A 13730-nucleotide genomic window follows, 5' to 3' on the forward strand; every position below is an offset into this window, starting at 1 on the left:
ATTGTAAATTTTGTAAAACTCTAAAATGGAGAATTGTTGATATATTTCTAGCTCAGATGGTATTAGCTTCAACATAAGAGATTTTTTAAAATGTGTAATTGTGTATGAATTAAGTTCATGTGACATTTTAGTAATTTGGTTTCCATGTAGGCCATATATTAATGATGTTGTGAGCTATTTTTATGTATTTAATAGTTTATGATTGATTACTTTAATCTTTTAGAAATCGATTCATAGAGTCAGAATATAAATACAAATGTAATAATCCACTAACTAGATCTTAAGTCCTAGTGTAATTAACAGAGCCCTAGCACTGTTCTTTTAGGGCATGAAGGCAACCTAATTATTTCCCTTGTATAAAGAAGCAAAACAGCCTTTTAGTAAGGAACGTTCTTATCAACTACAGCTCTGTTGTGCGTGTGTGTGTGTGTGTGTGTTTATCACATACTCAAAGACAGGTTACGTTCACTATTGTTATTCTAAGTGATAAGAGCTCGTCTATTAATAAGTCTTTCATTATCCTTTAGAACAGCGGTTCTCAATCTTTTAAGCTCGGCGACCACTTTTTACAATCCCCCAATCTGCCGCGACCCCCCCCCCCCGACACACACACATACAGCAATAGAAGAGTAGGCAATAACAATCCAATAGTTTCGATGGTCTTAAGCGACCCCTGGCAAATCGTCAATTGACGTCTTTGAGATATGAAGAAGAAGAAATTTTTTTTAGCCTATCGGGAAATCCCTTATGAAGAATGATCACATACATAAGAAGGGGCATTATTGTTAGCGCTGTTCAAAAGAGTATTTTTTTAAACTTATTAAACAAAAATACTCTACTATAGAATCTATCCATCCATTCATCCATCCATTCATCCATCCATCCAACCATCCATCAATCCAGACTACTATATAGCCTATGTAATAGTAAATCCTTCAATAAATCTCAATATGTGTATCTAGGTATGAGAAAATGTGAAGTTTAATAACTCTATACATTTGCCTTGACCTTTGACCCAAGCATAGAACGAGTAAACCCACTTGGAACGTGACTGCTCTTTGGTGTCCACTTCAAGACACTTAACATAAAATGCATGTTCGATGCAAAAGGGAAAATTTATGTTTGAAAAGCTGTATCACATCTAGGTTCTGTTTTGATACCTTAGAGAAATAGGTCCTTCTACAGAAGAGCTGTACAACAGCTGTAGTAGAAAGATGAGAAGAAATCTCGTACTGTGGAGAACTGGTTAGACTGGAAAAGCTGTGCCTTTGTGTGACCGATAACTAGTATATGTCTACTGGATTTTATTTTTTGTTTAAATTATTATTTCGAAAGATTTTGAAGCAAGAAAAGTCTTGTAAAGATGATTATTTCTATTTTCTAGATGAATACATAAAATAACTGATCAGTTTGTTCATCGTCGATCAACTTTGAAATAATTGTGCATACTAAACCAATTTCCAGTTTATAATTTCCATAGATCTAAATGTCTTGAAAAATTGACATGACATCTTGACTTTTTCACTTTTGTCATGCACTCAACTCTGTGGCTACACTTGATATTAACCAGCCTGACTTTGATCTTTTACAAGTAAGATGAAATTGCTACCGACTGTGACATAAAGTGACCTGGGAAATCAGTCGAGCGAATCGAATTCCAGGTAATTCGTTCACTAACACATCAACACTTTGCTGTGTTTACGGCTTGGAGTGCAATTAGGTGCTTAGATAATGACTGTTTGTGAGTTGCGTGATCTGGTAGTTGCTGTCTCGTTGTTGATTAGTATTGTTACATTGACCACACCCTCGTTCACAGTCTGCCATTAAATGACTGCCCTATTGATTGCAATGTCTAAAAGAGAATCTTTTACTTGTATATATATATACTTTGTTCGTTGTTTTATTCCCAGGTTATACATTGTTATGTTTTTTATCATGGACTATAAGTTGTAGTCTTTTGCATTAATAATAATAGAAATAGTAAGTATATGCTCCACCATACATTTCCATGGCTCGTATCTGTGACATGAATTGAAACGGTTCGTAAATTCGAGTGTGAATTACCCCCCCCTTCTTTTTTTTTCCTTTCATATTCTCTGCCATAAAAATAATTGTATTAATACTCTCTGACTGTTCATCTGCTTTTCAATTCTGAATGAAATTAGGCCTACTTGGCATAGATCTTACAAATGTCTAGTGGGCCGACTTCTTTTACCACTCGGGATAAACACTAATACTTTTTAAACCATTGGGTTAATTCACTTAGTGTTGGCTCATGGGCGTAGCCAGAATTTTTTTTTCGGAGGTTGGGTTGGGGGGATTTTTTTCTTTCCCAACAAAGACACACACATATACATAATATACATAATAAATCTTCATTTCATTCTGACCCTTCATTCTTTCGGACTTTCTTTTTTGTACTCGAGAATATGTTCTACCCTGACAGTAGACACCCCAACTTTGCATGCTAGGGGTCTGGGTAGAGCTGTATACCCCCGACCCTCTCCTCCTCCCTTTTGGCTGTAAGAATGTCTATAGTATTGTTTCTAATTAAATATCAGCATTAATGAACCAAGTACAGTTCTGAACATTCACTTGACATGCTCCCTGCTACTGTAGTATTTGGTGACTTTCTTCTATCCAACAGAAGGGTGCTGTTGAAGCCATATCTTATGCTCTCAATTTTCTTTGTTTGTGTTTGCTGATTGTAATCTCTCTTATCTCAGCACTGTTTTTCTTTTGCGTCACCAAGTTTGTTTTTTTTTAATGGGAACAACTAAGTGTCGTTTTCTTCTAAAATGAACTGTTTTGTACAATGTTTATATTTAGTAACAACGTCATCATTATAAAGAGAGATAGTAGTCGTCGATTGCGTTTGCTAGTTGAACTCAATAAGTCAACAAATTAACCCGTTTCTTTAGGAGATGTGGGGCAGCAACAGGTATAGTCAACAAAACATTCACCATGTCAACAAACATTCACATAGTAAAGAAAGTAGAAAGGGCCAAGGGGATATAAAAAAAAAAAGCAGAACTTTTCGTTCCAATCTACAGTCATTAAATCCTCATAAAAACAATTCATTATCACTGCTCTCTACACGGTCTACTCAACATTTAGTTGATATTGATTGACAGAAACACCTCCCGAGTAACAAGTTTCAATCATTTTGGATTGTCTTTGTTCTTGGCTATGCTTCTTTCTTGAAGATATGATGGTGACTGCTGAAGAAGTGCTTTTTGTCCTACCATCTGTTCCTAGCTCCTTCTTTCTTGAAGATTTGATGGTGACTGGTGAAGAAGTGCTTTTTGTCCTACCATCTGTTCCTAGCTCCTTCTTTCTTGAAGATTTGATGGTGACTGCTGAAGAAGTGCTTTTTGTCCTACCATCTGTTCCTAGCTCCTTCTTTCTTGAAGATTTGATGGTGACTGCTGAAGAAGTGCTTTTTGTCCTACCATCTGTTCCTAGCTCCTTCTTTCTTGAAGATTTGATGGTGACTGGTGAAGAAGTGCTTTTTGTCCTACCTTCTGTTCCTAGCTCCTTCTTTCTTAAAGATTTGATGGTGACTGGTGAAGAAGTGCTTTTTGTCCTACCATCTGTTCCTAGCTCCTTCTTTCTTGAAGATTTGATGGTGACTGGTGAAGAAGTGCTTTTTGTCCTACCATCTGTTCCTAGCTCCTTCTTTCTTGAACTAGTTGTGTTTGGTAACATTCTAAAAACATAAGTTTCAATCTTGTCTGATCTAGTTCACATTTATATAGATACTCATTCTCTTTGATTCCGAATATTAAGAATGAATGTAGTGTTTCACATGGCCACGCAAACCAATCTGTGACCTACATATTTTGCCACACGTTCTCCGTGTATGTCTATTTAAGCTGTAGTTTCCTATTGTACAGTTACGTCAGGTAAAACTTCCCAGAACAGACATTTTAAACTTCTCCTTCAAACTAGACACAGAATACTTCCAAGTAAGACATTCAGGGAAATTTTGTTTTCCCATTACATTCAATAAGAAAGTTCTGCTTAAAACTTCCTTGTAAAGTTATTTTAAGATTATATAAAGTAATCACTTTTTTTAGTTGAGAAATATTTTGTCACATTTTGTGATTTACATGCTTTTAGTAGTCACCACTACAGAAGTAAGTATACTCTTTCCATTCACAACATCCTGTGTTAACATTAGATGTTCGTATTGTTACGAAAATGGAGTGTCTTTTATGCGCTATCAAATCTGCTATGCATACATAACAAAATAATGTTTAATCTATTATACATACATATCGCAATCAGGGGCGGACTGGATTCAAAATCGGCACAGGCATTTCTAAAGAATACAGCTGTATATCATACGATCGGCCTCCAATTATAGGCCCATCTGTTCTCAAAATCTTTTTTTTTTTTTTATAATGTATCGATAAATGTATGCATGCTCTTTATCTTTATAAGAAATATAGGACTAATGTTGCTTTTTATTCGCTATGTTTGAAGACGCTAAAAAGATGAAGCCAACTAATAGAACTGTCTACTGATGTAGACTGTTACATTATTTATGAAAATGTGTTAGATTAAATTAGTATTACACTGTAAAAGGTGTTTTTAGCATGACAGTCATATAGCCCATTATATATGAGAATATTTAAAAAAAACTTTAACAATTTAATGCGTGCCATAGTGGCATTCATGAGGCCCTTTAGGCCCATTTGAGTACCGGTCCACCGGGCATTAGCCCAAATGCCCATATAGCCAGTCCGCCCCTCATCACAATAGTGTTTACTATACATAAGTATCAAAATAGTGTTAAATCTACTATACATAATATGAAAAAAGTGTTTAATCTACTATACATACATATCAAAATAGTGTTTAATCTACTATACATACATATCAAAATAGTTTTTAATCTACTATACATATATATGTTAACTGTCTATATATCTTTAGATCACTATATCTTTAGTTTACTATCTCTATATTTAGCTCATTATCTCTATCTTTAGATCCTTATCTCTATCTTTAGTTCATTACTTCTATCATTAGATCTCTATCTTTAGCTCATTATCTCTATTTTTAGTTTACTATCTCTATCTTTAAATCACTATCTCTATCTTTAAATCACTATCTCTATCTTTAAAATCATTATCATTATCTCAACATCCCTAATAATAGGCAGCATTTACAGACCACCAAATTCTAGTTTAGAATACATGCAGGAACTATGTAATCAGATTACGACACTTAAAGAGACAAATAAAAATGCAGTTTTTTGGATTATGGGTGATTTCAACCTACCTGATATAAATTGGAAAACACTAACCATAGATAAACACCAAAACCTTAAGGACATAAATGAGCTTTTCATAGAAACTTTACACAACCTAAGTTTAGATCAAATCATTAAAAAGCCAACTAGATTAAACAACACATTAGATCTCTTCTTAACCAACAGACCTGGATTAGTAGTTGATTATGATATTATCCCTGGTCTATCAGACCATGAGATCATAAAAATACACAGTCAGATAAAAGCAGTAGCCAATACAAAACCCAAAAGAAAAATCTTACTCTGGAATAAATGTAACCTAACACAACTACACCAAGCTGCATTAAACTTTCAACAAACATTCTTATTAGAAAAAGACATTAACCAACCAGTCGATGACCTCTGTAATTTTATTAAAAACCATCTTAAAAGCATTATAGAAAATCAAATACCAACTAAATACACATCAAACAAAATAAATAAATGCTGGTTTAATAATAGACTAAAGAAGCTTTGTAAACAGAAGGAAAACCTATATAGAAAATTTAAAGAAACTAATGCAGAAAGAGTTTACAAAAAGTATATAAAAATTAAACACTTAACCCAAAAAGTAAGCAGACAGCTGCAGAGTGAATACATAAACAATGTAATATCTAAAGACAACAACAAAAACCTATGGTCATACATTAAGTCTAAGAAAATGGAAACAACAGGCGTAGCGCCATTAAAAGATGAACATAACATAATACATAATGATAATGAAACTAAAGCAAACATTCTAAACAAATACTTTGCATCAGCATTCTCAGCCCCAGGAGACAAAGACATATTACTGAATTTGAACCAAGTAGACAACATAGAAGATATAGTAGTACAAGAAAATGGAATTCAAAAACTATTAGCCAACACCAAACCAAATAAAGCTTCTGGACCTGATGGTATTCCAGCTAGATTACTCAAAGAACTAAGTAATGAGCTAGCCCCAGTGTTCAAAATACTCTTTCAGGCTTCACTTAACCAGGGCAGAGTACCAAAGGACTGGAAAGAAGCTAATGTCACCCCCCTATTTAAAAAAGGAGAAAAATCTGACCCAGGAAACTACAGACCAGTATCACTTACCAGCATCACATGTAAAATCCTAGAACACATAATATGTAGCAACATCATAAACCACTTAGACAAACATAATGTCCTCACACCATACCAACATGGCTTTAGGAAATATAGATCATGTGAAACACAACTAATAGGACTAATTGATGATTTTTCAAAAGGTTTAGATAATAGTGAACAAATAGATGCTATCTTACTAGATTTTTCTAAGGCTTTTGACAAAGTTCACCACCATAGTTTGCTTAAAAAATTAAAATATTTCGGCATTAATGGTTCACTGCATCAGTGGATTAAAGACTTTCTGATAGGGAGAGAACAAACTGTAATAATAAATGGCTCTAAATCAACACCGATAACAGTAAACTCAGGTGTACCTCAAGGAACAGTCTTGGGTCCACTACTATTTTTAATTTACATAAATGATTTACCAAATTGCATTAGTTCAGGAACAAAAGTCAGATTATTTGCAGACGATTGCATAATATATAGAACAATAAAAACAACACAAGACACAGATATTTTACAAAGAGAATTAGATGAATTACAGAAATGGGAATCAAATTGGAGCATGTCTTTCCACCCAGAAAAATGTCAGTTGTTAAGAGTAACAAAAAAACTAAAACAAATTAATTCCACTTATCTTATTCATGGCAAACCAGTAACACAGACTAAAAACGCAAAATACCTAGGTGTTATAATAAATGAAAAACTGTCATGGAATCCACATATTGATGAAACTACAAAAAAATCAAACAAAGCATTAGGATTTATTAAAAGAAATTTCTATAAATCAAATAAGAACATAAAACTAAAATGTTATTTAACCTTGGTTAGGCCAATAATAGAATATGCATCCTCTGTTTGGGACCCCTCAACTCAAGAAAACATTAAGAAACTAGAACAGACACAAAATAGAGCAGTGCGATTCATAACAAACGAATATTCACATTTGACTAGAGTAACACCTTTAGTAAAATCACTAAATTTAGAAAGCCTCCAGGACAGAAGGCTCAAAAGTAAAGTAGCAATCATACATAAAACACTGAACCATAATCTTCAAATACAAAAACAAAATTTAATAAAATACTCTGAAAGACACAAAGATAAAGGCACATTCCTCGTCCCATATGCTAGGACAAATTTGTACAAATACTCCTTCTTCCCTAGTGCTATTAGAGCATGGAATGGGTTGCCTGAGCTAGCCAGGAAAACCAGTGACTTGGCAGAATTTAAGTCATTGGTTAATATGCATGACTAAATGCATGACGCGTAGGACGTAATCATCTTCTTTTTTGAAGTAACGTCTGTATTATATAAGATAAGAAGATAAGATCTCTATCTTTAGTTCACTATATATATCTTTAGCCTACTATCTTTATCTTTAGTTCACTATCTCAATCTCCAGCTTACTATCTTTATCTTTAGTTCACTATCTCTATCTTTAGTTCACTGTCTCAATCTCCAGCCCACTATCTTTATCTTTAGTTCACTATCTCTATCTTTAGTTCACTGTCTCAATCTCCAACTCACTATCTTTATCTTTAGTTCACTATCTCTATCTTTAGTTCACTGTCTCAACCTCCAGCTCACTATCTTTATCTTTAGTTCACTGTCTCAATCTCCAACTCACTATCTTTATCTTTAGTTCACTATCTCTATCTTTAGTTCACTGTCTCAATCCCCAGCTCACTATAGTTATCTTTAGTTCACTATCTTTATCTTTAGTTCACTATCTTTATCTTCAGTTCACTATCTTTATCTTCAGTTCACTTATATCGTGATCCTTTGCTTGTACTAGTTCACTCTTCGGTCAACAAATCTTGTACCTTGTCCAGTTGTTCATTGTCGTCCCGAGTAAGCGAGTCTACTTATTTGTATTCATCATTTTCTGTGCAAGTGCTTCTTTTGATGTCTCTAATCTATTGGTCTCTACATCTTATTGTTTTTTCGAACTAATTCTGTGTATCTATTTGTGTATCTATCGCTCTCTCATTTGACCTCTTTTAGTATGCCAACTCTTTCATTTTGTCTTTACCTCTACTTGGGTGTGTTTATCTAGGTTTGTCTAACTCTTATTTCTGTGTTTCTTTTTTCTGTCCACTTTTTACTACGTCTACCTAACTCTTTCTATACCTACCTCTTTCTACATACAGGCTTTGAATATCTACCTAGCTCTGGCTCTATCTACCTTTCTCTCTATATATACTTCTCTTTGAATATCTACCTAGCTCTGGCTCTATCTACCTTTTTCTCTATATATACTTCTCTTTGAATATCTACCTAGCTCTGGCTATCTACCTTTCTCTCTATATATACTTCTCTTTGAATATCTACCTAGCTCTGGCTCTATCTACCTTTCTCTCTATATATACTTCTCTTTGAATATCTACCTAGCTCTGGCTCTATCTACCTTTCTCTCTATATATACTTCTCTTTGAATATCTACCTAGCTCTGGCTCTATCTACCTTTCTCTCTATATATACTTCTCTTTGAATATCTACCTAGCTCTGGCTCTATCTACCTTTCTCTCTATATATACTTCTCTTTGAATATCTACCTAGCTCTGGCTCTATCTACCTTTCTCTCTATATATACTTCTCTTTGAATATCTACCTAGCTCTGGCTCTATCTACCTTTCTCTCTATATATACTTCTCTTTGAATATCTACCTAGCTCTGGCTCTATCTACCTTTCTCTTGTAATGACACAAGATGCGTAGAAGTTGATGTGAATCGGGTTTTTCCTAAGTAATGTGACGAGTAAGAACAGAGTAGGTTGATGAACAAGAAGAATAACGGACAAGACGCCTAAGAGGACGACGCTAGGCTAGCGACGACAGAGGACTGTGCCCTTTTTATTGTTTATTAAATTGTTGAAGTTATCAGCCTGCGTTATTAAGTATATTCTTGATTCATTCTGTTGTTGTGTCATATGGACTCGCATGCACCAGTAACATATATATACTCATCAACAAAATAGACCATCAACAGATGTGGCGACCCACGACGGCCAGGGCGTCATTTTGATCTACAATCTAGTTAACTTCGTGTTCTGGATATATCTATCTACAATTCTACACTTGGCGAAGTACACTGGAGAAGTACTGGATTAACATTCGTTTATTTCTACTAGATCTACCCTACGTCTGTGCTAATTATCTGGACTGCAGCTGGATTTTGGCATCTTTGTTCCAGTGGATTTAGACTTTCTATTAGAGAAAATTCGAAACCGTTACCAGCGTCTAGCTTTGTCAGCCAGGTTAGATATTTTTAGATTGAACCTGGATCTATATATAGATCTATATAGATCTATATCTATTGTGTCTGAATCCAGAACTATTTCGTCCGTTGAAGTGATTTAGGGCAGTCCGTCGTCAGTATACCTCTACCTATATACCTCAAGAGTGAAGATACCTCATTTTGTCAGGTTTATCTGTTTATTGTGAGTACGGAAAGTCATCTGAGTCTACATATCTAGTATCTACAAGCTGACCGTTGGATCGAGTCACCTTGTCAGGTTTGTTTTTCAAGCTATTAATTGACTGTTGCAGTGTTGCTGAGCTTGCAATCTAATCTACACACGAGTGATGGTATACCCTACTACCACACTGCGTGACCATCTAATCAACTTGTAAAGTTGACTAATTTATATTCATCAAAAGAGAGAGTTAGACTTAGTCATTTTTTTTTACCTCTCTTGAGACAGCACCACCAGCTTGTCTCAGTATTGACTTATGTTCCTGACCTGAAGACAGAAGCCAGCACCAACAGATCATCAAGTGGAACCGGAACCTTGGAACCTGACCAGAGGACTTTATCTGAGATTCGTACCATACTGTGGCAGCACCAGGAGAGATTGGCCTAACTCAGTACTGCCTGTCGAGTAGCCTGTGGGAGCACACCTTGCCTTGCCTAAGACTAAGACAGTGGGGAACTTGTGTGGAACTGACCGTTGTAGCTCCGTGGACTGAACAAAGGGGATCTAACTAAAGATAAGTTTATTTTTTCTCTCCATTATTATTAAATTAAGTCTATTAGGGACAGTAGATCTTTGTTAAGAGCAGGTTGCCTGATAAGGGCGTCATTATAGGACACATTAGAAAGTGGACCTGCTCCATTTAATAAAGTCTCGATGATTGTTTAGATTGTCTTGTTTTGTTCGTATCCACGTACATTTTATTTTTTTTAGAAGTCAAGTGAAGTTATCTTTATTTGTCTCTTTCAGTGTATACTTCCTCTAAAAAGTCTCATCTCATTAGAATAGATTTATTTTTTTTGTGTCTTATTACGTTTATTTTACATTATTCTTATTATATATTAGTAATTTTATCTTAAGTAGATAAGGTAAGCCACGTTTAATCTAGATTATAAATTCTAGATTGTTTCCAGGTATTAACTAAATTGTTATACCTATGAGAGCTTTAGATCTATTTTATCCTGAGGACAACTGAGTCTATGGAGTAATTATTTATATATAGAGATCTTTTGTCCTGATTAATCGGTTGACATTATTTTATAGATGTGTTTAAACACAGTCTAATTGGTCAGAATAAAATTTTTTGTCAGTATCACTGGATTGTGATTTACTGTTGGAGGTATAATATTGATTTATCTATTTGAAGTTGTATTGAAGTTGTATTGAATCTAGACTAGTGACTAGAATAGTCCTAGGGGTATTTATTGGCAAGAAGTAAGTCCATTGAATTAAGTATTGAGGTATTGATATTTGTTTATGTGGTCTAAAGTAAGTCCACTGAATTAAGGTGATATAAAATTTTGAGTTGTATTCAAGTATTGTGGCTGTGAGTAAGTCCACTGAGGTAATATTTCTTGATATAACATTGAGCAAAGGTATTTAAATATATAAATATATATATATATTACAAGAAGTATTTGAAAGTGAGTTTTTGTGAAAACTAAATTGGGATATTTAGGCCAATAGGGAGGCCATATCAAAACTATATTGAGACATTGTTTAAAATAAAATAAGCATAATGGCAACAGCTCCAAACTTTGATTATATGGAGACTTTTCGCCAGCAAATTATTGCTGAGGCTAAACAGCTAGAACTTAAAGGGAAGGACCTAACTAGCTATGTGCAGCAAATGGTGACAATAGAGAGAGATAGAATAGATAAAGAAAGAAGAGAAGAAACAGAGCGTAGAGAGAAAGAAAAGGATAGGGAAGCACAATTACTAAAAGAAGAAGCAGATAGGAAATTACAATATGATCTTGAGAAATTGAGAATTGAAGCTGAACAAAATAAACAAAAAGTTAATAGCACTAATACTAATGATAGATCTAATACTAATACTACCAATGCCCCAGACAATCACATTGAAACCAATAATTGTAATAATCACACAAACAACACTAATATTTCAAGTGATAACAACCATTGGTTGAGGAAAAAACTACAACCCTTTCAGGAGGCTAGAGATTGTATTTCAGACTACCTAAAGAGATATGAAATTAAAATGGTTAATTGCAATATAAGGGAGGAAGAGTGGTCTCAAATTTTGTTAGACTTTGTACAAGGGCAAGCTCTTACAATTTGTCAAAACCATAATCATACTGTACAAAATAGCTACCAAATTTTAAAAAAGGAATTGCTGAATGCATATGGACACAATGCCAGCACATTCAGAAAAAAATATTTTGAAAACACACCTTCCAATCAGACAGAACCACAAACCACTATAAATTTGGAAAAAGACTATTTTAATAAATGGCTGGGATTTGAGAAGATTGACAGTACCTTGGAGGGATTAAAAAATTTTATATTACTTGATAATTTTGTAGCTAAGTGTGACCCGCAATTACAATCATTTATCAAAGAAAGGAATCCCAAAGTTTTGGATGATGTTACTGAGATAATAAGAACATATAAAAATGCCTATCCCAACAACCTTTTTTCATGTAAAGATAAAAAGAATATTGATCTAGTGGGATATACACAGGAAAACAATGAAAGAAGTAGAAATAGAAGTAGGGATAGCCAACATTTCAGATATAGCAATAGTAGAGATAGGTCAAACAACAGGGATGTTACATGTTATAGATGTGGGAAAAAAGGACATATGGCTATGAGATGCAGGGGAACACAAAACAGGTCAAACAGTAGGAATAATTATAATAGATCAAGTAGTACACATAATTACAATAGGACAGATAGTAGAAATAATTACAGAGCAGACAGTAGGAATAGGTACAGCAATTACAACAACAATTACAATAATAACACATACAATAGGAGTAAAAGCAGGGAATATAAAAATAGAGATTCTGACAGAGTGTTTTTTGTTAGGGAAAATAAAAACAATTTTGCTTTCTACCCAGCTTTTATTAACAATGTTCCAATAAAGGCAATCCGAGATAGTGGCTGTAACACACTCGTGGTTCGGGCTGATCTCATTGAGGCGCAATATTATAGGGGATATACAAGGAAAGTGGAGTTGGCAGATGGCAGTATAAAGGAATTTAAAGTATTTAAAGTGTTTATTGAGACACCTTTTTACACTGGCCATTGTGAGGGAGTAGCCATGCCTAACATGAGACATGATATGTTAATTGGAAACCTAACAGGTTTGAAGGAATGTTCAAGACAGGAAATTGAAGCATGGGAAAAGAAATATGAAAGGTTACAGCAGAATAGGAATACTGAAACAGATAATTACATTAGTAATATGGTAATAACCAGATCTAAGAACAAGCCAAAACAAGAAACTCAGGAACTTATTGATATGAATGATGAAATAGTTAATGGTGAAGAAGATAAAGAGAAAGAAGTTGAAATACAAGGTCAAAAACAAGACGAAACGCAAGCAGAAAAACAGAAAGATGGAACTGAAGAAATGAAAACAGAAGAATTGAAAGGAATAAACAAATTGGCTCAAGAACAAAAACAAGATAACATCATTGGGAAAACATATGACAGAATTAGTGACAGGAGAAATAATAACCCAATGGAGAAATATGTCATAGAAGAAGGAATACTATTTAGAAAAACAAAAATAAATGATAGAGAAATAAAACAATTAGTCTTACCACAAAAGTATTGGAAGGATGTCATGATTTTGTCACATGACAGTAATTTAAGTGGACATAGAGGTATAAAGAAATGTTTTAGAAATTTAGCAACTCAAGTATTTTGGCCTAAAATGAAAGGAACTATATCAAAATACATAAGATCATGTGATATGTGTCAAAGAAGGGGACTTAAGGGTAAATTAGGTAAAGCTCCATTACAGTCAATGGATGAACCAAATAAACCATTTCAAAAAATAGCAATAGACATCATAGGACCTTTAACTAAAACAGAACATAATAATAAGTACATATTGACAATAGTAGACAT

The 13730-nt window shown here is 34.1% G+C and overlaps 1 protein-coding gene across 5 annotated transcripts in view; it reads left to right on the forward strand.

Annotated features, from left to right (window-relative positions):
- Positions 1–13730, forward strand: part of LOC106053972 (uncharacterized) — an 80931-nt gene that overhangs the window by 33919 nt on the left and 33282 nt on the right. The window contains exon 2 of one of the 5 annotated variants that reach the window (XM_056026574.1): positions 1571–1661. The exons of 3 other annotated variants lie outside the window; for them this stretch is intronic. The gene's annotated coding sequence lies outside the window, so the exon portion shown is untranslated. Of the gene's footprint in view, positions 1–1570; positions 1662–3988; positions 4140–13730 lie in introns of those variants that run through there. One more of the 5 variants, XM_056026576.1, reaches the window with a different exon arrangement.

This window comes from Biomphalaria glabrata, chromosome 4, assembly GCF_947242115.1.
Source record: "Biomphalaria glabrata chromosome 4, xgBioGlab47.1, whole genome shotgun sequence".
NCBI lineage: Eukaryota > Metazoa > Mollusca > Gastropoda > Planorbidae > Biomphalaria > Biomphalaria glabrata.